We start from the raw sequence: 24,584 nt of genomic DNA on the forward strand, positions 1-24,584 counted from the left end.
TAGGGCAAAGGCAGCAGATGCAGAGGAACACCACTACCTGCAAGTTCTCTTCCAAGTAATGCCATCCTGACTTGAAACTACGTTACCAGTTCAAAAACCTGGTACATCCTTCCAGAACTGCATGGTCGGTGTACTTGTATCCATTGGACTGTGGCACTTCAAGATGGCAGCTCACCCTCTCTTTCTCGAGGGTAAGGCAATACATTCTGGCCTTACCAGCGACCATGCATCGAATCAAAGATCTTTTAAAAATGATTGCTGAAACGTAGGGAACCCTAGGAAAAAGATGAATGTTTTTTTCAGCTGCCTCTTGTAATTCATAGAATCATAGAATTTACAGTGCAGAAGGAGGCCATTCGGCCCATCGAATCTGTACCGGTCCTTGGAAAGAGGACCCTACCCAAGCTCATGTCTCCACCCTATCACCGTAACCCAGTAACCCCACTTAATCTTTTTGGACACTAAGGGCAATTTAGCATGGCCAATCCACCTAACCCGCACATCTCATTGACATATGTTGGATGCATTAATAGTTTACAAGATGTTTGCATATTCATTATTATTTTTGAATAATGTAATGATTCCAGGTGATGACCGTGCCTACATATTCTAATAGCTGTGTGAAGGAAGCCTTGGTCTTAGAATGATTCTGCCGTGATTCCGACAAAGGTAAATGAGATTCATGATTTGTACAAATATCTTTGCGACTTAATACATTTATAGCTGGAAAAATGAAGATTACCTTGACCGTTTACCCATCTGATATAAAAATCATGTGGATATCTACTTGTTCTGAGTTTCCAGCAGGATAAAAATGTATTTATTTGTACTAAAATTTCAAATGTTTTGACCAAATGAGTTGATGTTCTGGAGCATGTTATTTTCAAATTAATATGTTATTAGCATTTATGTTACTGTCTAAAATTGTTATTCAATTCAATGGAAAAGTACCCACTCATCTGTGAAAGCGATCGTTGAATTTATTGAATCATATCGAATTTACAGTGCACTCGGCCCATCGTGTCTATACCGGCCTCTGAAGGAGCAACCTACCTAAGTCCACATCTCCACCCTATCCCCGTAACCCAGCAACCCCACCTTACCTTTGGACACTACAGGGCTGGTTTAGCACAGGGCTAAATCGCTGGCTTTGAAAGCAGGCCAGCAGCACGGTTCAATTCCCGTACCAGCCTCCCGAACAGGCGCCGGAATGTGGCGACTAGGGTCTTTTCACAGTAACTTCATTTGAAGCCTACTTGTGACAATAAGCGATTTTCATTTCATTTTCATTTTAGCGTGACCAATCCACCTAACCCGCACATCTTTGGACGGTGGGAGGAAACCGGAGCACTCCGAGGAAACCCACGCAGACACGGGGAGAACGTGCAGACTCTGCACAGACAGTGACCCATGTCGGGAATCGGACCCGGGTCCCTGGCGCTGTGAAGCAATGGTACTAACCACTGTGCTACCGTGCTGCCCTTAAATTCCAATTCAGGGTAATATAGCATGGCCAATCCACCTACACTGCACATCTTTGAACGGTGGCAGGAAACTGGAGCACCCAGGGGAAACCCACGCAGACACTGGGAGAACGTGTAGACTCCGTACAGTCAGTGACCCAAGTCGGGATTCGAACCCAGGTCCCTGGTGCTGTGAAGCAATAGTGCTAACCGCTGTACTACCGTGTCACCCTGAAATTCCAATTTGGGGTAATATAGCATGGCCAATCCAGCTACACTGCACATCTTTGGACGGTGGGAGGAAACCGGAGCACCTGGGGGAAACCCACGCAGACACTGGGAGAATGTGGAAACTCCACACAGACAGTTAACTGAGGAAAAAGATTTTTAAAATTTTCAGCTGCCTGTTGTAATTGACATATGTTTGATGCATCATTAGTTTGTAAGATGTTTGCATATTTATTATTATTTTTGAATAATATAATGATTCCAGGTGATGACCATGCCTACATATTCTGATAGGTGTGTGAAGGAAGGCTCGGTCTTCAAATGATTCTTCAGTGATTTCGACAAAGGTAAATGTGATTAACGATTTGTTCAAATATCTTTGCGACTTAATACATTTATAGCTGGAAAAATGAAGATTACCTTGACCGTTTACCCATCTGATATAAAAATCATGTGGATATCTACTTGTTCTGAGTTTCCAGCAGGATAAAAATGTATTTATTTGTACTAAAATTTCAAATGTTTTGACCAAATGAGTTGATGTTCTGGAGCATGTTATTTTCAAATTAATATGTTATTAGCATTTATGTTACTGTCTAAAATTGTTATTCAATTCAATGGAAAAGTACCCACTCATCTGTGAAAGCGATCGTTGAATTTATTGAATCATATCGAATTTACAGTGCACTCGGCCCATCGTGTCTATACCGGCCTCTGAAGGAGCAACCTACCTAAGTCCACATCTCCACCCTATCCCCGTAACCCAGCAACCCCACCTTACCTTTGGACACTACAGGGCTGGTTTAGCACAGGGCTAAATCGCTGGCTTTGAAAGCAGGCCAGCAGCACGGTTCAATTCCCGTACCAGCCTCCCGAACAGGCGCCGGAATGTGGCGACTAGGGGCTTTTCACAGTAACTTCATTTGAAGCCTACTTGTGACGAGAAGCGATTTTCATTTCATTTTCATTTTAGCGTGACCAATCCACCTAACCCGCACATCTTTGGACGGTGGGAGGAAACCGGAGCACTCCGAGGAAACCCACGCAGACACGGGGAGAACGTGCAGACTCTGCACAGACAGTGACCCATGTCGGGAATCGGACCCGGGTCCCTGGCGCTGTGAAGCAATGGTACTAACCACTGTGCTACCGTGCTGCCCTTAAATTCCAATTCAGGGTAATATAGCATGGCCAATCCACCTACACTGCACATCTTTGAACGGTGGCAGGAAACTGGAGCACCCAGGGGAAACCCACGCAGACACTGGGAGAACGTGTAGACTCCGTAAAGTCAGTGACCCAAGTCGGGATTCGAACCCAGGTCCCTGGTGCTGTGAAGCAATAGTGCTAACCGCTGTACTACCGTGTCACCCTGAAATTCCAATTTGGGGTAATATAGCATGGCCAATCCAGCTACACTGCACATCTTTGGACGGTGGGAGGAAACCGGAGCACCTGGGGGAAACCCACGCAGACACTGGGAGAATGTGGAAACTCCACACAGACAGTTAACTGAGGGCGGAATCAAGCCGAGGAAAAAGATTTTTTAAATTTTCAGCTGCCTGTTGTAATTGACATATGTTGGATGCATCATTAGTTTATAAGATGTTTGCATATTTATTATTATTTTTGAATAATATAATGATTCCAGGTGATGACCATGCCTACATATTCTGATAGGTGTGTGAAGGAAGGCTCGGTCTTCAAATGATTCTTCAGTGATTTCGACAAAGGTAAATGTGATTAACGATTTGTTCAAATATCTTTGCAACTTTATACATTTATAACTGGAACAATGAAGATTACCTTTGTCGTTTACCCATCTGATATAAAAGTCATGTGGATATCTACTTGTTCTGAGTTTCCAGCAGGATAAAAATGTATTTATTTGTACTAAAATTTCAAACGTTTTGGTCAAATGAGTTGATGTTCTGGAGCATGTTATTTTCAAATTAATATGTTATTAGCATTTAGGTTACTGTCTAAAACGAATATTTAATTCAATGTGACTGTACCCACTCATCTGTAAAAGCGATAAATTTATTGTATCATGTAGAGTTTACAGTGTAGAAGGCGGCCATTCGGCCCATCGAGTCTACACCGGCCTCTGAAAGAGCACCCTACCTCTGTCCACACCTCCACCCTATCCCAGCAACCCCACCTAACCGTTGGTCACTACAGGGCAATTTTGGCGTGACCAATCCACCTAATGCGCACATCTTTGGACGGCGGAGGGAAACCGGAGCACCCGGGGGAAGCCCACGCAGGCACTGGGAGAATGTGCAAACTTTATATAGACAGTTACTCGAGGTCGGAATCAAACCTGGGCTCCTGGCGCTGTGATGCGGCAGTGCTAACTACTGTGCCAACCTGTTTGAGATGTCTCAAAGTGCTTTTGACATTAATTACTGAGTGTGTAGCTTTGATCTGTCAGCCAGTTAATGGATGGCATCGTCAACAGTGTTCTCAAGTGTTACTTAAGACAGCAATGACCTCCTTCCTGATGCACAGTTTGGGTTCTATCAGGGCAACGTGGCTCCTTTCCATGGTCCAAATATGGACAAAACAGCTGAATTAAACAGGGAGGTGAGAGTGACTGTCAAGGCAGCATTTAATTAAGTGTGACACCAAGGACCCCTAGCAAAACAGAAGCTAATGGGAATAGGGGAAAATTCTTCACTGTTTGGAGGCATACTTGGCACAAAGAAAGATGGTTGTGGTTGTTGGATGCCAATCATCACAGCCCCAGGATATTAGTGTTGCAGTTCCTTGAGTAGTGTCCTATACCCAACCACTTTCAGCTCCTTCATCCGTGATCTTCCTTCATAACATCGGAAGTGGGGATGTCCGCTACTGATTGCACAGTGTTCAGTACCATTCATAACATCTCAATACTGAAGCAGTCCTTGTCCATGTGCAGCAAGACCTGGACAGATTCAGGCTTGGGCTGAGAAGTGGCAAGTAACATTTGTGCCACACATGTGCCAGGCAATAATCATCTCCAGCACGAGAGAATCTAGCCATTTCCTCTTGACCCGGCATTACCATTGCTGAATCCCCCACTACCAATGTCCAAGAAGGTTACTATGGACCAGAAACCCCATTGGACCACCTATATAAATACTGTGGCTCCAAGAGCAGATAAGTAGCCCACCCCCTGACTCCTGAACGCCAGTTTACCACCTGTAAGCCACAAGTCAATAGTGTAATGTAGTAGTCTGCACTTGCCTGGTTGAGTGCGCTCCCAACAACACTCAAGAAGTTAATTGAGGACAAAGTAGCCCGCTTGATTGGCACTCCATTTCCCACCCTAAATATTCACTCCCTACATCAGCGATTGTGTGCCATCTGGACAATGCATACAACAGCTTGCCAAAGCCCTTTCAATAGCACCTGTAACCTCTTGCACCTAGGGCAAAGGCAGCAGATGCAGAGGAACACTACTACCTGCAAGTTCTCTTCCAAGTAATGCCATCCTGACTTGAAACTACGTTACCAGTTCAAAAACCTGGTACATCCTTCCAGAACTGCATGGTCGGTGTACTTGTATCCATTGGACTGTGGCACTTCAAGATGGCAGCTCACCCTCTCTTTCTCGAGGGTAAGGCAATACATTCTGGCCTTACCAGCGACCATGCATCGAATCAAAGATCTTTTAAAAATGATTGCTGAAACGTAGGGAACCCTAGGAAAAAGATGAATGTTTTTTTCAGCTGCCTCTTGTAATTCATAGAATCATAGAATTTACAGTGCAGAAGGAGGCCATTCGGCCCATCGAATCTGTACCGGTCCTTGGAAAGAGGACCCTACCCAAGCCCATGTCTCCACCCTATCACCGTAACCCAGTAACCCCACTTAATCTTTTTGGACACTAAGGGCAATTTAGCATGGCCAATCCACCTAACCCGCACATCTCATTGACATATGTTGGATGCATTAATAGTTTACAAGATGTTTGCATATTCATTATTATTTTTGAATAATGTAATGATTCCAGGTGATGACCGTGCCTACATATTCTAATAGCTGTGTGAAGGAAGCCTTGGTCTTAGAATGATTCTGCCGTGATTCCGACAAAGGTAAATGAGATTCATGATTTGTACAAATATCTTTGCGACTTAATACATTTATAGCTGGAAAAATGAAGATTACCTTGACCGTTTACCCATCTGATATAAAAATCATGTGGATATCTACTTGTTCTGAGTTTCCAGCAGGATAAAAATGTATTTATTTGTACTAAAATTTCAAATGTTTTGACCAAATGAGTTGATGTTCTGGAGCATGTTATTTTCAAATTAATATGTTATTAGCATTTATGTTACTGTCTAAAATTGTTATTCAATTCAATGGAAAAGTACCCACTCATCTGTGAAAGCGATCGTTGAATTTATTGAATCATATCGAATTTACAGTGCACTCGGCCCATCGTGTCTATACCGGCCTCTGAAGGAGCAACCTACCTAAGTCCACATCTCCACCCTATCCCCGTAACCCAGCAACCCCACCTTACCTTTGGACACTACAGGGCTGGTTTAGCACAGGGCTAAATCGCTGGCTTTGAAAGCAGGCCAGCAGCACGGTTCAATTCCCGTACCAGCCTCCCGAACAGGCGCCGGAATGTGGCGACTAGGGGCTTTTCACAGTAACTTCATTTGAAGCCTACTTGTGACAATAAGCGATTTTCATTTCATTTTCATTTTAGCGTGACCAATCCACCTAACCCGCACATCTTTGGACGGTGGGAGGAAACCGGAGCACTCCGAGGAAACCCACGCAGACACGGGGAGAACGTGCAGACTCTGCACAGACAGTGACCCATGTCGGGAATCGGACCCGGGTCCCTGGCGCTGTGAAGCAATGGTACTAACCACTGTGCTACCGTGCTGCCCTTAAATTCCAATTCAGGGTAATATAGCATGGCCAATCCACCTACACTGCACATCTTTGAACGGTGGCAGGAAACTGGAGCACCCAGGGGAAACCCACGCAGACACTGGGAGAACGTGTAGACTCCGTACAGTCAGTGACCCAAGTCGGGATTCGAACCCAGGTCCCTGGTGCTGTGAAGCAATAGTGCTAACCGCTGTACTACCGTGTCACCCTGAAATTCCAATTTGGGGTAATATAGCATGGCCAATCCAGCTACACTGCACATCTTTGGACGGTGGGAGGAAACCGGAGCACCTGGGGGAAACCCACGCAGACACTGGGAGAATGTGGAAACTCCACACAGACAGTTAACTGAGGGCGGAATCAAGCCGAGGAAAAAGATTTTTTAAATTTTCAGCTGCCTGTTGTAATTGACATATGTTGGATGCATCATTAGTTTATAAGATGTTTGCATATTTATTATTATTTTTGAATAATATAATGATTCCAGGTGATGACCATGCCTACATATTCTGATAGGTGTGTGAAGGAAGGCTTGGTCTTCGATTGATTCTTCAGTGATTTCGACAAAGGTAAATGTGATTAATGATTTGTTCAAATATCTTTGCAACTTTCTACATTTATAACTGGAACAATGAAGATTACCTTTGTCGTTTACCCATCTGATATAAAAGTCATGTGGATATCTACTTGTTCTGAGTTTCCAGCAGGATAAAAATGTTTTTATTTGTACTAAAATTTCAAACGTTTTGGTCAAATGAGTTGATGTTCTGGAGCATGTTATTTTCAAATTAATATGTTATTAGCATTTAGGTTACTGTCTAAAATGAATATTTAATTCAATGTGACTGTACCCACTCATCTGTAAAAGCGATAAATTTATTGTATCATGTAGAGTTTACAGTGTAGAAGGCGGCCATTCGGCCCATCGAGTCTACACCGGCCTCTGAAAGAGCACCCTACCTCTGTCCACACCTCCACCCTATCCCAGCAACCCCACCTAACCGTTGGTCACTACAGGGCAATTTTGGCGTGACCAATCCACCTAATGCGCACATCTTTGGACGGCGGAGGGAAACCGGAGCACTCCGAGGAAACCCACGCAGACACGGGGAGAACGTGCAGACTCTGCACAGACAGTGACCCATGTCGGGAATCGGACCCGGGTCCCTGGCGCTGTGAAGCAATGGTACTAACCACTGTGCTACCGTGCTGCCCTTAAATTCCAATTCAGGGTAATATAGCATGGCCAATCCACCTACACTGCACATCTTTGAACGGTGGCAGGAAACTGGAGCACCCAGGGGAAACCCACGCAGACACTGGGAGAACGTGTAGACTCCGTACAGTCAGTGACCCAAGTCGGGATTCGAACCCAGGTCCCTGGTGCTGTGAAGCAATAGTGCTAACCGCTGTACTACCGTGTCACCCTGAAATTCCAATTTGGGGTAATATAGCATGGCCAATCCAGCTACACTGCACATCTTTGGACGGTGGGAGGAAACCGGAGCACCTGGGGGAAACCCACGCAGACACTGGGAGAATGTGGAAACTCCACACAGACAGTTAACTGAGGAAAAAGATTTTTAAAATTTTCAGCTGCCTGTTGTAATTGACATATGTTGGATGCATCATTAGTTTGTAAGATGTTTGCATATTTATTATTATTTTTGAATAATATAATGATTCCAGGTGATGACCATGCCTACATATTCTGATAGGTGTGTGAAGGAAGGCTCGGTCTTCAAATGATTCTTCAGTGATTTCGACAAAGGTAAATGTGATTAACGATTTGTTCAAATATCTTTGCAACTTTATACATTTATAACTGGAACAATGAAGATTACCTTTGTCGTTTACCCATCTGATATAAAAGTCATGTGGATATCTACTTGTTCTGAGTTTCCAGCAGGATAAAAATGTATTTATTTGTACTAAAATTTCAAACGTTTTGGTCAAATGAGTTGATGTTCTGGAGCATGTTATTTTCAAATTAATATGTTATTAGCATTTAGGTTACTGTCTAAAACGAATATTTAATTCAATGTGACTGTACCCACTCATCTGTAAAAGCGATAAATTTATTGTATCATGTAGAGTTTACAGTGTAGAAGGCGGCCATTCGGCCCATCGAGTCTACACCGGCCTCTGAAAGAGCACCCTACCTCTGTCCACACCTCCACCCTATCCCAGCAACCCCACCTAACCGTTGGTCACTACAGGGCAATTTTGGAGTGACCAATCCACCTAATGCGCACATCTTTGGACGGCGGAGGGAAACCGGAGCACCCGGGGGAAGCCCACGCAGGCACTGGGAGAATGTGCAAACTTTATATAGACAGTTACTCGAGGTCGGAATCAAACCTGGGCTCCTGGCGCTGTGATGCGGCAGTGCTAACTACTGTGCCAACCTGTTTGAGATGTCTCAAAGTGCTTTTGACATTAATTACTGAGTGTGTAGCTTTGATCTGTCAGCCAGTTAATGGACGGCATCGTCAACAGTGTTCTCAAGTGTTACTTAAGACAGCAATAACCTCCTTCCTGATGCACAGTTTGGGTTCTATCAGGGCAACGTGGCTCCTTTCCATGGTCCAAATATGGACAAAACAGCTGAATTAAACAGGGAGGTGAGAGTGACTGTCAAGGCAGCATTTAATTAAGTGTGACACCAAGGACCCCTAGCAAAACAGAAGCTAATGGGAATAGGGGAAAATTCTTCACTGTTTGGAGGCATACTTGGCACAAAGAAAGATGGTTGTGGTTGTTGGATGCCAATCATCACAGCCCCAGGATATTAGTGTTGCAGTTCCTCAAGAGTAGTGTCCTATACCCAACCACTTTCAGCTCCTTCATCCGTGATCTTCCTTCATAACATCGGAAGTGGGGATGTCCGCTACTGATTGCACAGTGTTCAGTACCATTCATAACATCTCAATACTGAAGCAGTCCTTGTCCATGTGCAGCAAGACCTGGACAGATTCAGGCTTGGGCTGAGAAGTGGCAAGTAACATTTGTGCCACACATGTGCCAGGCAATAATCATCTCCAGCACGAGAGAATCTAGCCATTTCCTCTTGACCCGGCATTACCATTGCTGAATCCCCCACTACCAATGTCCAAGAAGGTTACTATGGACCAGAAACCCCATTGGACCACCTATATAAATACTGTGGCTCCAAGAGCAGATAAGTAGCCCACCCCCTGACTCCTGAACGCCAGTTTACCACCTGTAAGCCACAAGTCAATAGTGTAATGTAGTAGTCTGCACTTGCCTGGTTGAGTGCACTCCCAACAACACTCAAGAAGTTAATTGAGGACAAAGTAGCCCGCTTGATTGGCACTCCATTTCCCACCCTAAATATTCACTCCCTACATCAGCGATTGTGTGCCATCTGGACAATGCATACAACAGCTTGCCAAAGCCCTTTCAATAGCACCTGTAACCTCTTGCACCTAGGGCAAAGGCAGCAGATGCAGAGGAACACTACTACCTGCAAGTTCTCTTCCAAGTAATGCCATCCTGACTTGAAACTACGTTACCAGTTCAAAAACCTGGTACATCCTTCCAGAACTGCATGGTCGGTGTACTTGTATCCATTGGACTGTGGCACTTCAAGATGGCAGCTCACCCTCTCTTTCTCGAGGGTAAGGCAATACATTCTGGCCTTACCAGCGACCATGCATCGAATCAAAGATCTTTTAAAAATGATTGCTGAAACGTAGGGAACCCTAGGAAAAAGATGAATGTTTTTTTCAGCTGCCTCTTGTAATTCATAGAATCATAGAATTTACAGTGCAGAAGGAGGCCATTCGGCCCATCGAATCTGTACCGGTCCTTGGAAAGAGGACCCTACCCAAGCCCATGTCTCCACCCTATCACCGTAACCCAGTAACCCCACTTAATCTTTTTGGACACTAAGGGCAATTTAGCATGGCCAATCCACCTAACCCGCACATCTCATTGACATATGTTGGATGCATTAATAGTTTACAAGATGTTTGCATATTCATTATTATTTTTGAATAATGTAATGATTCCAGGTGATGACCGTGCCTACATATTCTAATAGCTGTGTGAAGGAAGCCTTGGTCTTAGAATGATTCTGCCGTGATTCCGACAAAGGTAAATGAGATTCATGATTTGTACAAATATCTTTGCGACTTAATACATTTATAGCTGGAAAAATGAAGATTACCTTGACCGTTTACCCATCTGATATAAAAATCATGTGGATATCTACTTGTTCTGAGTTTCCAGCAGGATAAAAATGTATTTATTTGTCCTAAAATTTCAAATGTTTTGACCAAATGAGTTGATGTTCTGGAGCATGTTATTTTCAAATTAATATGTTATTAGCATTTATGTTACTGTCTAAAATTGTTATTCAATTCAATGGAAAAGTACCCACTCATCTGTGAAAGCGATCGTTGCATTTATTGAATCATATCGAATTTACAGTGCACTCGGCCCATCGTGTCTATACCGGCCTCTGAAGGAGCAACCTACCTAAGTCCACATCTCCACCCTATCCCCGTAACCCAGCAACCCCACCTTACCTTTGGACACTACAGGGCTGGTTTAGCACAGGGCTAAATCGCTGGCTTTGAAAGCAGGCCAGCAGCACGGTTCAATTCCCGTACCAGCCTCCCGAACAGGCGCCGGAATGTGGCGACTAGGGTCTTTTCACAGTAACTTCATTTGAAGCCTACTTGTGACAATAAGCGATTTTCATTTCATTTTCATTTTAGCGTGACCAATCCACCTAACCCGCACATCTTTGGACGGTGGGAGGAAACCGGAGCACTCCGAGGAAACCCACGCAGACACGGGGAGAACGTGCAGACTCTGCACAGACAGTGACCCATGTCGGGAATCGGACCCGGGTCCCTGGCGCTGTGAAGCAATGGTACTAACCACTGTGCTACCGTGCTGCCCTTAAATTCCAATTCAGGGTAATATAGCATGGCCAATCCACCTACACTGCACATCTTTGAACGGTGGCAGGAAACTGGAGCACCCAGGGGAAACCCACGCAGACACTGGGAGAACGTGTAGACTCCGTACAGTCAGTGACCCAAGTCGGGATTCGAACCCAGGTCCCTGGTGCTGTGAAGCAATAGTGCTAACCGCTGTACTACCGTGTCACCCTGAAATTCCAATTTGGGGTAATATAGCATGGCCAATCCAGCTACACTGCACATCTTTGGACGGTGGGAGGAAACCGGAGCACCTGGGGGAAACCCACGCAGACACTGGGAGAATGTGGAAACTCCACACAGACAGTTAACTGAGGGCGGAATCAAGCCGAGGAAAAAGATTTTTTAAATTTTCAGCTGCCTGTTGTAATTGACATATGTTGGATGCATCATTAGTTTATAAGATGTTTGCATATTTATTATTATTTTTGAATAATATAATGATTCCAGGTGATGACCATGCCTACATATTCTGATAGGTGTGTGAAGGAAGGCTCGGTCTTCGATTGATTCTTCAGTGATTTCGACAAAGGTAAATGTGATTAATGATTTGTTCAAATATCTTTGCAACTTTATACATTTATAACTGGAACAATGAAGATTACCTTTGTCGTTTACCCATCTGATATAAAAGTCATGTGGATATCTACTTGTTCTGAGTTTCCAGCAGGATAAAAATGTTTTTATTTGTACTAAAATTTCAAACGTTTTGGTCAAATGAGTTGATGTTCTGGAGCATGTTATTTTCAAATTAATATGTTATTAGCATTTAGGTTACTGTCTAAAATGAATATTTAATTCAATGTGACTGTACCCACTCATCTGTAAAAGCGATAAATTTATTGTATCATGTAGAGTTTACAGTGTAGAAGGCGGCCATTCGGCCCATCGAGTCTACACCGGCCTCTGAAAGAGCACCCTACCTCTGTCCACACCTCCACCCTATCCCAGCAACCCCACCTAACCGTTGGTCACTACAGGGCAATTTTGGCGTGACCAATCCACCTAATGCGCACATCTTTGGACGGCGGAGGGAAACCGGAGCACCCGGGGGAAGCCCACGCAGGCACTGGGAGAATGTGCAAACTTTATATAGACAGTTACTCGAGGTCGGAATCAAACCTGGGCTCCTGGCGCTGTGATGCGGCAGTGCTAACTACTGTGCCAACCTGTTTGAGATGTCTCAAAGTGCTTTTGACATTAATTACTGAGTGTGTAGCTTTGATCTGTCAGCCAGTTAATGGACGGCATCGTCAACAGTGTTCTCAAGTGTTACTTAAGACAGCAATAACCTCCTTCCTGATGCACAGTTTGGGTTCTATCAGGGCAACGTGGCTCCTTTCCATGGTCCAAATATGGACAAAACAGCTGAATTAAACAGGGAGGTGAGAGTGACTGTCAAGGCAGCATTTAATTAAGTGTGACACCAAGGACCCCTAGCAAAACAGAAGCTAATGGGAATAGGGGAAAATTCTTCACTGTTTGGAGGCATACTTGGCACAAAGAAAGATGGTTGTGGTTGTTGGATGCCAATCATCACAGCCCCAGGATATTAGTGTTGCAGTTCCTCAAGAGTAGTGTCCTATACCCAACCACTTTCAGCTCCTTCATCCGTGATCTTCCTTCATAACATCGGAAGTGGGGATGTCCGCTACTGATTGCACAGTGTTCAGTACCATTCATAACATCTCAATACTGAAGCAGTCCTTGTCCATGTGCAGCAAGACCTGGACAGATTCAGGCTTGGGCTGAGAAGTGGCAAGTAACATTTGTGCCACACATGTGCCAGGCAATAATCATCTCCAGCACGAGAGAATCTAGCCATTTCCTCTTGACCCGGCATTACCATTGCTGAATCCCCCACTACCAATGTCCAAGAAGGTTACTATGGACCAGAAACCCCATTGGACCACCTATATAAATACTGTGGCTCCAAGAGCAGATAAGTAGCCCACCCCCTGACTCCTGAACGCCAGTTTACCACCTGTAAGCCACAAGTCAATAGTGTAATGTAGTAGTCTGCACTTGCCTGGTTGAGTGCACTCCCAACAACACTCAAGAAGTTAATTGAGGACAAAGTAGCCCGCTTGATTGGCACTCCATTTCCCACCCTAAATATTCACTCCCTACATCAGCGATTGTGTGCCATCTGGACAATGCATACAACAGCTTGCCAAAGCCCTTTCAATAGCACCTGTAACCTCTTGCACCTAGGGCAAAGGCAGCAGATGCAGAGGAACACTACTACCTGCAAGTTCTCTTCCAAGTAATGCCATCCTGACTTGAAACTACGTTACCAGTTCAAAAACCTGGTACATCCTTCCAGAACTGCATGGTCGGTGTACTTGTATCCATTGGACTGTGGCACTTCAAGATGGCAGCTCACCCTCTCTTTCTCGAGGGTAAGGCAATACATTCTGGCCTTACCAGCGACCATGCATCGAATCAAAGATCTTTTAAAAATGATTGCTGAAACGTAGGGAACCCTAGGAAAAAGATGAATGTTTTTTTCAGCTGCCTCTTGTAATTCATAGAATCATAGAATTTACAGTGCAGAAGGAGGCCATTCGGCCCATCGAATCTGTACCGGTCCTTGGAAAGAGGACCCTACCCAAGCCCATGTCTCCACCCTATCACCGTAACCCAGTAACCCCACTTAATCTTTTTGGACACTAAGGGCAATTTAGCATGGCCAATCCAACTAACCCGCACATCTCATTGACATATGTTGGATGCATTAATAGTTTACAAGATGTTTGCATATTCATTATTATTTTTGAATAATGTAATGATTCCAGGTGATGACCGTGCCTACATATTCTAATAGCTGTGTGAAGGAAGCCTTGGTATTAGAATGATTCTGCCGTGATTCCGACAAAGGTAAATGAGATTCATGATTTGTACAAATATCTTTGCGACTTAATACATTTATAGCTGGAAAAATGAAGATTACCTTGACCGTTTACCCATCTGATATAAAAATCATGTGGATATCTACTTGTTCTGAGTTTCCAGCAGGATAAAAATGTATTTATTTGTACTAAAATTTCAAATGTTTTGACCAAATGAGTTGATGTTCTGGAGCATGTTATTTTCAAATTAATATGTTATTAGCATTTATGTTACTGTCTAAAATTGTTATTCAATTCAATGGAAAAGTACCCACTCATCTGTGAAAGCGATCGTTGAATTTATTGAATCATATCGAATTTACAGTGCACTCGGCCCATCGTGTCTATACCGGCCTCTGAAGGAGCAACCTACCTAAGTCCACATCTCCACCCTATCCCCGTAACCCAGCAACCCCACCTTACCTTTGGACACTACAGGGCTGGTTTAGCACAGGGCTAAATCGCTGGCTTTGAAAGCAGGCCAGCAGCACGGTTCAATTCCCGTACCAGCCTCCCGAACAGGCGCCGGAATGTGGCGACTAGGGGCTTTTCACAGTAACTTCATTTGAAGCCTACTTGTGACAATAAGCGATTTTCATTTCATTTTCATTTTAGCGTGACCAATCCACCTAACCCGCACATCTTTGGACGGTGGGAGGAAACCGGAGCACTCCGAGGAAACCCACGCAGACACGGGGAGAACGTGCAGACTCTGCACAGACAGTGACCCATGTCGGGAATCGGACCCGGGTCCCTGGCGCTGTGAAGCAATGGTACTAACCACTGTGCTACCGTGCTGCCCTTAAATTCCAATTCAGGGTAATATAGCATGGCCAATCCACCTACACTGCACATCTTTGAACGGTGGCAGGAAACTGGAGCACCCAGGGGAAACCCACGCAGACACTGGGAGAACGTGTAGACTCCGTACAGTCAGTGACCCAAGTCGGGATTCGAACCCAGGTCCCTGGTGCTGTGAAGCAATAGTGCTAACCGCTGTACTACCGTGTCACCCTGAAATTCCAATTTGGGGTAATATAGCATGGCCAATCCAGCTACACTGCACATCTTTGGACGGTGGGAGGAAACCGGAGCACCTGGGGGAAACCCACGCAGACACTGGGAGAATGTGGAAACTCCACACAGACAGTTAACTGAGGGCGGAATCAAGCCGAGGAAAAAGATTTTTTAAATTTTCAGCTGCCTGTTGTAATTGACATATGTTGGATGCATCATTAGTTTATAAGATGTTTGCATATTTATTATTATTTTTGAATAATATAATGATTCCAGGTGATGACCATGCCTACATATTCTGATAGGTGTGTGAAGGAAGGCTCGGTCTTCGATTGATTCTTCAGTGATTTCGACAAAGGTAAATGTGATTAATGATTTGTTCAAATATCTTTGCAACTTTATACATTTATAACTGGAACAATGAAGATTACCTTTGTCGTTTACCCATCTGATATAAAAGTCATGTGGATATCTACTTGTTCTGAGTTTCCAGCAGGATAAAAATGTTTTTATTTGTACTAAAATTTCAAACGTTTTGGTCAAATGAGTTGATGTTCTGGAGCATGTTATTTTCAAATTAATATGTTATTAGCATTTAGGTTACTGTCTAAAATGAATATTTAATTCAATGTGACTGTACCCACTCATCTGTAAAAGCGATAAATTTATTGTATCATGTAGAGTTTACAGTGTAGAAGGCGGCCATTCGGCCCATCGAGTCTACACCGGCCTCTGAAAGAGCACCCTACCTCTGTCCACACCTCCACCCTATCCCAGCAACCCCACCTAACCGTTGGTCACTACAGGGCAATTTTGGCGTGACCAATCCACCTAATGCGCACATCTTTGGACGGCGGAGGGAAACCGGAGCACTCCGAGGAAACCCACGCAGACACGGGGAGAACGTGCAGACTCTGCACAGACAGTGACCCATGTCAGGAATCCGACCCGGGTCCCTGGCGCTGTGAAGCAATGGTACTAACCACTGTGCTACCGTGCTGCCCTTAAATTCCAATTCAGGGTAATATAGCATGGCCAATCCACCTACACTGCACATCTTTGAACGGTGGCAGGAAACTGGAGCACCTGGGGGAAACCCACGCAGACACTGGGAGAATGTGGAAACTCCGTACAGTCAGTGACCCAAGTCGGGATTCGAACCCAGGTCCCTGGTGCTGTGAAGCAATAGTGCTAACCGCTGTACTACCGTGTCACCCTGAAATTCCAATTTGGGGTAATATAGCATGGCCAATCCAGCTACACTGCACATCTTTGGACGGTGGGAGGAAACCGGAGCACCTGGGGGAAACCCACGCAGACACTGGGAGAATGTGGAAACTCCACACAGACAGTTAACTGAGGAAAAAGATTTTGAAAATTTTCAGCTGCCTGTTGTAATTGACATATGTTGGATGCATCATTAGTTTGTAAGATGTTTGCATATTTATTATTATTTTTGAATAATATAATGATTCCAGGTGATGACCATGCCTACATATTCTGATAGGTGTGTGAAGGAAGGCTCGGTCTTCAAATGATTCTTCAGTGATTTCGACAAAGGTAAATGTGATTAACGATTTGTTCAAATATCTTTGCAACTTTATACATTTATAACTGGAACAATGAAGATTACCTTTGTCGTTTACCCATCTGATATAAAAGTCATGTGGATATCTACTTGTTCTGAGTTTCCAGCAGGATAAAAATGTATTTATTTGTACTAAAATTTCAAACGTTTTGGTCAAATGAGTTGATGTTCTGGAGCATGTTATTTTCAAATTAATATGTTATTAGCATTTAGGTTACTGTCTAAAACGAATATTTAATTCAATGTGACTGTACCCACTCATCTGTAAAAGCGATAAATTTATTGTATCATGTAGAGTTTACAGTGTAGAAGGCGGCCATTCGGCCCATCGAGTCTACACCGGCCTCTGAAAGAGCACCCTACCTCTGTCCACACCTCCACCCTATCCCAGCAACCCCACCTAACCGTTGGTCACTACAGGGCAATTTTGGCGTGACCAATCCACCTAATGCGCACATCTTTGGACGGCGGAGGGAAACCGGAGCACCCGGGGGAAGCCCACGCAGGCACTGGGAGAATGTGCAAACTTTATATAGACAGTTACTCGAGGTCGGAATCAAACCTGGGCTCCTGGCGCTGTGATGCGGCAGTGCTAAATACTGTGCCAACCTGTTTGAGATGTCTCAAAGTGCTTTTGACATTAATTACTGAGTGTGTAGCTTTGATCTGTCAGCCAGTTAATGGACGGCATCGTCAACAGTGTTCTCAAGTGTTACTTAAGACAGCAATAACCTCCTTCCTGATGCACAGTTTGGGTTCTATCAGGGCAACGTGGCTCCTTTCCATGGTCCAAATATGGACAAAACAGCTGAATTAAACAGGGAGGTGAGAGTGACTGTCAAGGCAGCATTTAATTAAGTGTGACACCAAGGACCCCTAGCAAAACAGAAGCTAATGGGAATAGGGGAAAATTCTTCACTGTTTGGAGGCACACTTGGCACAAAGAAAGATGGTTGTGGTTGTTGGATGCCAATCATCACAGCCCCAGGATATTAGTGTTGCAGTTCCTCAAGAGTAGTGTCCTATACCCAACCACTTTCAGCTCCTTCATCCGTGATCTTCCTTCATAACATCGGAAGTGGGGATGTCCGCTACTGATTGCACAGTGTTCAGTACCATTCATAACATCTCAATACTGAAGCAGTCCTTGTCCATGTGCAGCAAGACCTGGACAGATTCAGGCTTGGGCTGAGAAGTGGCAAGTAACATTTGTGCCACACATGTGCCAGGCAATAATCATCTCCAGCACGAGAGAATCTAGCCATTTCCTCTTGACCCGGCATTACCATTGCTGAATCCTCCACTACCAATGTCCAAGAAGGTTACTATGGACCAGAAACCCCATTGGACCACCTATATAAATACTGTGGCTCCAAGAGCAGATAAGTAGCCCACCCCCTGACTCCTGAACGCCAGTTTACCACCTGTAAGCCACAAGTCAATAGTGTAATGTAGTAGTCTGCACTTGCCTGGTTGAGTGCACTCCCAACAACACTCAAGAAGTTAATTGAGGACAAAGTAGCCCGCTTGATTGGCACTCCATTTCCCACCCTAAATATTCACTCCCTACATCAGCGATTGTGTGCCATCTGGACAATGCATACAACAGCTTGCCAAAGCCCTTTCAATAGCACCTGTAACCTCTTGCACCTAGGGCAAAGGCAGCAGATGCAGAGGAACACTACTACCTGCAAGTTCTCTTCCAAGTAATGCCATCCTGACTTGAAACTACGTTACCAGTTCAAAAACCTGGTACATCCTTCCAGAACTGCATGGTCGGTGTACTTGTATCCATTGGACTGTGGCACTTCAAGATGGCAGCTCACCCTCTCTTTCTCGAGGGTAAGGCAATACATTCTGGCCTTACCAGCGACCATGCATCGAATCAAAGATCTTTTAAAAATGATTGCTGAAACGTAGGGAACCCTAGGAAAAAGATGAATGTTTTTTTCAGCTGCCTCTTGTAATTCATAGAATCATAGAATTTACAGTGCAGAAGGAGGCCATTCGGCCCATCGAATCTGTACCGGTCCTTGGAAAGAGGACCCTACCCAAGCCCATGTCTCCACCCTATCACCGTAACCCAGTAACCCCACTTAATCTTTTTGGACACTAAGGGCAATTTAGCATGGCCAATCCACCTAACCCGCACATCTCATTGACATATGTTGGATGCATTAATAGTTTACAAGATGTTTGCATATTCATTATTATTTTTGAATAATGTAATGATTCCAGGTGATGACCGTGCCTACATATTCTAATAGCTGTGTGAAGGAAGCCTTGGTCTTAGAATGATTCTGCCGTGATTCCGACAAAGGTAAATGAGATTCATGATTTGTACAAATATCTTTGCGACTTAATACATTTATAGCTGGAAAAATGAAGATTACCTTGACCGTTTACCCATCTGATATAAAAATCATGTGGATATCTACTTGTTCTGAGTTTCCAGCAGGATAAAAATGTATTTATTTGTACTAAAATTTCAAATGTTTTGACCAAATGAGTTGATGTTCTGGAGCATGTTATTTTCAAATTAATATGTTATTAGCATTTATGTTACTGTCTAAAATTGTTATTCAATTCAATGGAAAAGTACCCACTCATCTGTGAAAGCGATCGTTGAATTTATTGAATCATATCGAATTTACAGTGCACTCGGCCCATCGTGTCTATACCGGCCTCTGAAGGAGCAACCTACCTAAGTCCACATCTCCACCCTATCCCCGTAACCCAGCAACCCCACCTTACCTTTGGACACTACAGGGCTGGTTTAGCACAGGGCTAAATCGCTGGCTTTGAAAGCAGGCCAGCAGCACGGTTCAATTCCCGTACCAGCCTCCCGAACAGGCGCCGGAATGTGGCGACTAGGGGCTTTTCACAGTAACTTCATTTGAAGCCTACTTGTGACAATAAGCGATTTTCATTTCATTTTCATTTTAGCGTGACCAATCCACCTAACCCGTACATCTTTGGACGGTGGGAGGAAACCGGAGCACTCCGAGGAAACCCACGCAGACACGGGGAGAACGTGCAGACTCTGCACAGACAGTGACCCATGTCGGGAATCGGACCCGGGTCCCTGGCGCTGTGAAGCAATGGTACTAACCACTGTGCTACCGTGCTGCCCTTAAATTCCAATTCAGGGTAATATAGCATGGCCAATCCACCTACACTGCACATCTTTGAACGGTGGCAGGAAACTGGAGCACCCAGGGGAAACCCACGCAGACACTGGGAGAACGTGTAGACTCCGTACAGTCAGTGACCCAAGTCGGGATTCGAACCCAGGTCCCTGGTGCTGTGAAGCAATAGTGCTAACCGCTGTACTACCGTGTCACCCTGAAATTCCAATTTGGGGTAATATAGCATGGCCAATCCAGCTACACTGCACATCTTTGGACGGTGGGAGGAAACCGGAGCACCTGGGGGAAACCCACGCAGACACTGGGAGAATGTGGAAACTCCACACAGACAGTTAACTGAGGGCGGAATCAAGCCGAGGAAAAAGATTTTTTAAATTTTCAGCTGCCTGTTGTAATTGACATATGTTGGATGCATCATTAGTTTATAAGATGTTTGCATATTTATTATTATTTTTGAATAATATAATGATTCCAGGTGATGACCATGCCTACATATTCTGATAGGTGTGTGAAGGAAGGCTCGGTCTTCGATTGATTCTTCAGTGATTTCGACAAAGGTAAATGTGATTAATGATTTGTTCAAATATCTTTGCAACTTTATACATTTATAACTGGAACAATGAAGATTACCTTTGTCGTTTACCCATCTGATATAAAAGTCATGTGGATATCTACTTGTTCTGAGTTTCCAGCAGGATAAAAATGTTTTTATTTGTACTAAAATTTCAAACGTTTTGGTCAAATGAGTTGATGTTCTGGAGCATGTTATTTTCAAATTAATATGTTATTAGCATTTAGGTTACTGTCTAAAATGAATATTTAATTCAATGTGACTGTACCCACTCATCTGTAAAAGCGATAAATTTATTGTATCATGTAGAGTTTACAGTGTAGAAGGCGGCCATTCGGCCCATCGAGTCTACACCGGCCTCTGAAAGAGCACCCTACCTCTGTCCACACCTCCACCCTATCCCAGCAACCCCACCTAACCGTTGGTCACTACAGGGCAATTTTGGCGTGACCAATCCACCTAATGCGCACATCTTTGGACGGCGGAGGGAAACCGGAGCACTCCGAGGAAACCCACGCAGACACGGGGAGAACGTGCAGACTCTGCACAGACAGTGACCCATGTCAGGAATCCGACCCGGGTCCCTGGCGCTGTGAAGCAATGGTACTAACCACTGTGCTACCGTGCTGCCCTTAAATTCCAATTCAGGGTAATATAGCATGGCCAATCCACCTACACTGCACATCTTTGAACGGTGGCAGGAAACTGGAGCACCTGGGGGAAACCCACGCAGACACTGGGAGAATGTGGAAACTCCGTACAGTCAGTGACCCAAGTCGGGATTCGAACCCAGGTCCCTGGTGCTGTGAAGCAATAGTGCTAACCGCTGTACTACCGTGTCACCCTGAAATTCCAATTTGGGGTAATATAGCATGGCCAATCCAGCTACACTGCACATCTTTGGACGGTGGGAGGAAACCGGAGCACCTGGGGGAAACCCACGCAGACACTGGGAGAATGTGGAAACTCCACACAGACAGTTAACTGAGGAAAAAGATTTTTAAAATTTTCAGCTGCCTGTTGTAATTGACATATGTTGGATGCATCATTAGTTTGTAAGATGTTTGCATATTTATTATTATTTTTGAATAATATAATGATTCCAGGTGATGACCATGCCTACATATTCTGATAGGTGTGTGAAGGAAGGCTCGGTCTTCAAATGATTCTTCAGTGATTTCGACAAAGGTAAATGTGATTAACGATTTGTTCAAATATCTTTGCAACTTTATACATTTATAACTGGAACAATGAAGATTACCTTTGTCGTTTACCCATCTGATATAAAAGTCATGTGGATATCTACTTGTTCTGAGTTTCCAGCAGGATAAAAATGTATTTATTTGTACTAAAATTTCAAACGTTTTGGTCAAATGAGTTGATGTTCTGGAGCATGTTATTTTCAAATTAATATGTTATTAGCATTTAGGTTACTGCCTAAAACGAATATTTAATTCAATGTGACTGTACCCACTCATCTGTAAAAGCGATAAATTTATTGTATCATGTAGAGTTTACAGTGTAGAAGGCGGCCATTCGGCCCATCGAGTCTACACCGGCCTCTGAAAGAGCACCCTACCTCTGTCCACACCTCCACCCTATCCCAGCAACCCCACCTAACCGTTGGTCACTACAGGGCAATTTTGGCGTGACCAATCCACCTAATGCGCACATCTTTGGACGGCGGAGGGAAACCGGAGCACCCGGGGGAAGCCCACGCAGGCACTGGGAGAATGTGCAAACTTTATATAGACAGTTACTCGAGGTCGGAATCAAACCTGGGCTCCTGGCGCTGTGATGCGGCAGTGCTAAATACTGTGCCAACCTGTTTGAGATGTCTCAAAGTGCTTTTGACATTAATTACTGAGTGTGTAGCTTTGATCTGTCAGCCAGTTAATGGACGGCATCGTCAACAGTGTTCTCAAGTGTTACTTAAGACAGCAATAACCTCCTTCCTGATGCACAGTTTGGGTTCTATCAGGGCAACGTGGCTCCTTTCCATGGTCCAAATATGGACAAAACAGCTGAATTAAACAGGGAGGTGAGAGTGACTGTCAAGGCAGCATTTAATTAAGTGTGACACCAAGGACCCCTAGCAAAACAGAAGCTAATGGGAATAGGGGAAAATTCTTCACTGTTTGGAGGCACACTTGGCACAAAGAAAGATGGTTGTGGTTGTTGGATGCCAATCATCACAGCCCCAGGATATTAGTGTTGCAGTTCCTCAAGAGTAGTGTCCTATACCCAACCACTTTCAGCTCCTTCATCCGTGATCTTCCTTCATAACATCGGAAGTGGGGATGTCCGCTACTGATTGCACAGTGTTCAGTACCATTCATAACATCTCAATACTGAAGCAGTCCTTGTCCATGTGCAGCAAGACCTGGACAGATTCAGGCTTGGGCTGAGAAGTGGCAAGTAACATTTGTGCCACACATGTGCCAGGCAATAATCATCTCCAGCACGAGAGAATCTAGCCATTTCCTCTTGACCCGGCATTACCATTGCTGAATCCCCCACTACCAATGTCCAAGAAGGTTACTATGGACCAGAAACCCCATTGGACCACCTATATAAATACTGTGGCTCCAAGAGCAGATAAGTAGCCCACCCCCTGACTCCTGAACGCCAGTTTACCACCTGTAAGCCACAAGTCAATAGTGTAATGTAGTAGTCTGCACTTGCCTGGTTGAGTGCACTCCCAACAACACTCAAGAAGTTAATTGAGGACAAAGTAGCCCGCTTGATTGGCACTCCATTTCCCACCCTAAATATTCACTCCCTACATCAGCGATTGTGTGCCATCTGGACAATGCATACAACAGCTTGCCAAAGCCCTTTCAATAGCACCTGTAACCTCTTGCACCTAGGGCAAAGGCAGCAGATGCGAGGAACACTACTACCTGCAAGTTCTCTTCCAAGTAATGCCATCCTGACTTGAAACTACGTTACCAGTTCAAAAACCTGGTACATCCTTCCAGAACTGCATGGTCGGTGTACTTGTATCCATTGGACTGTGGCACTTCAAGATGGCAGCTCACCCTCTCTTTCTCGAGGGTAAGGCAATACATTCTGGCCTTACCAGCGACCATGCATCGAATCAAAGATCTTTTAAAAATGATTGCTGAAACGTAGGGAACCCTAGGAAAAAGATGAATGTTTTTTTCAGCTGCCTCTTGTAATTCATAGAATCATAGAATTTACAGTGCAGAAGGAGGCCATTCGGCCCATCGAATCTGTACCGGTCCTTGGAAAGAGGACCCTACCCAAGCCCATGTCTCCACCCTATCACCGTAACCCAGTAACCCCACTTAATCTTTTTGGACACTAAGGGCAATTTAGCATGGCCAATCCACCTAACCCGCACATCTCATTGACATATGTTGGATGCATTAATAGTTTACAAGATGTTTGCATATTCATTATTATTTTTGAATAATGTAATGATTCCAGGTGATGACCGTGCCTACATATTCTAATAGCTGTGTGAAGGAAGCCTTGGTCTTAGAATGATTCTGCCGTGATTCCGACAAAGGTAAATGAGATTCATGATTTGTACAAATATCTTTGCGACTTAATACATTTATAGCTGGAAAAATGAAGATTACCTTGACCGTTTACCCATCTGATATAAAAATCATGTGGATATCTACTTGTTCTGAGTTTCCAGCAGGATAAAAATGTATTTATTTGTACTAAAATTTCAAATGTTTTGACCAAATGAGTTGATGTTCTGGAGCATGTTATTTTCAAATTAATATGTTATTAGCATTTATGTTACTGTCTAAAATTGTTATTCAATTCAATG

The 24,584-nt window shown here is 44.2% G+C and overlaps 1 long non-coding RNA gene across 22 annotated transcripts in view; it reads left to right on the forward strand.

The window, feature by feature from the left end:
* The window catches only part of LOC140385455 (uncharacterized), a 79,610-nt gene that overhangs the window by 32,193 nt on the left and 22,833 nt on the right, over positions 1-24,584 (forward strand). For 14 of the 22 annotated variants that reach the window (XR_011933364.1, XR_011933367.1, XR_011933368.1 and 11 more), the window contains 13 exons: positions 588-669; positions 1,957-2,038; positions 3,343-3,424; positions 5,689-5,770; positions 7,075-7,156; positions 8,277-8,358; positions 10,625-10,706; positions 12,011-12,092; positions 14,359-14,440; positions 15,745-15,826; positions 19,295-19,376; positions 20,681-20,762; positions 24,230-24,311. This is a non-coding gene — a long non-coding RNA (uncharacterized lncRNA). Of the gene's footprint in view, positions 1-587; positions 670-1,956; positions 2,039-3,342; positions 3,425-5,688; positions 5,771-7,074; positions 7,157-8,276; positions 8,359-10,624; positions 10,707-12,010; positions 12,093-13,774; positions 13,963-14,358; positions 14,441-15,744; positions 15,827-19,294; positions 19,377-20,680; positions 20,763-24,229; positions 24,312-24,584 lie in introns of all 22 variants that reach the window. The other 8 variants (XR_011933366.1, XR_011933375.1, XR_011933372.1 and 5 more) reach the window with 8 other exon arrangements.

The sequence above is a fragment of the Scyliorhinus torazame genome, chromosome 11 (assembly GCF_047496885.1).
Source record: "Scyliorhinus torazame isolate Kashiwa2021f chromosome 11, sScyTor2.1, whole genome shotgun sequence".
Taxonomy (NCBI): domain Eukaryota; kingdom Metazoa; phylum Chordata; class Chondrichthyes; order Carcharhiniformes; family Scyliorhinidae; genus Scyliorhinus; species Scyliorhinus torazame.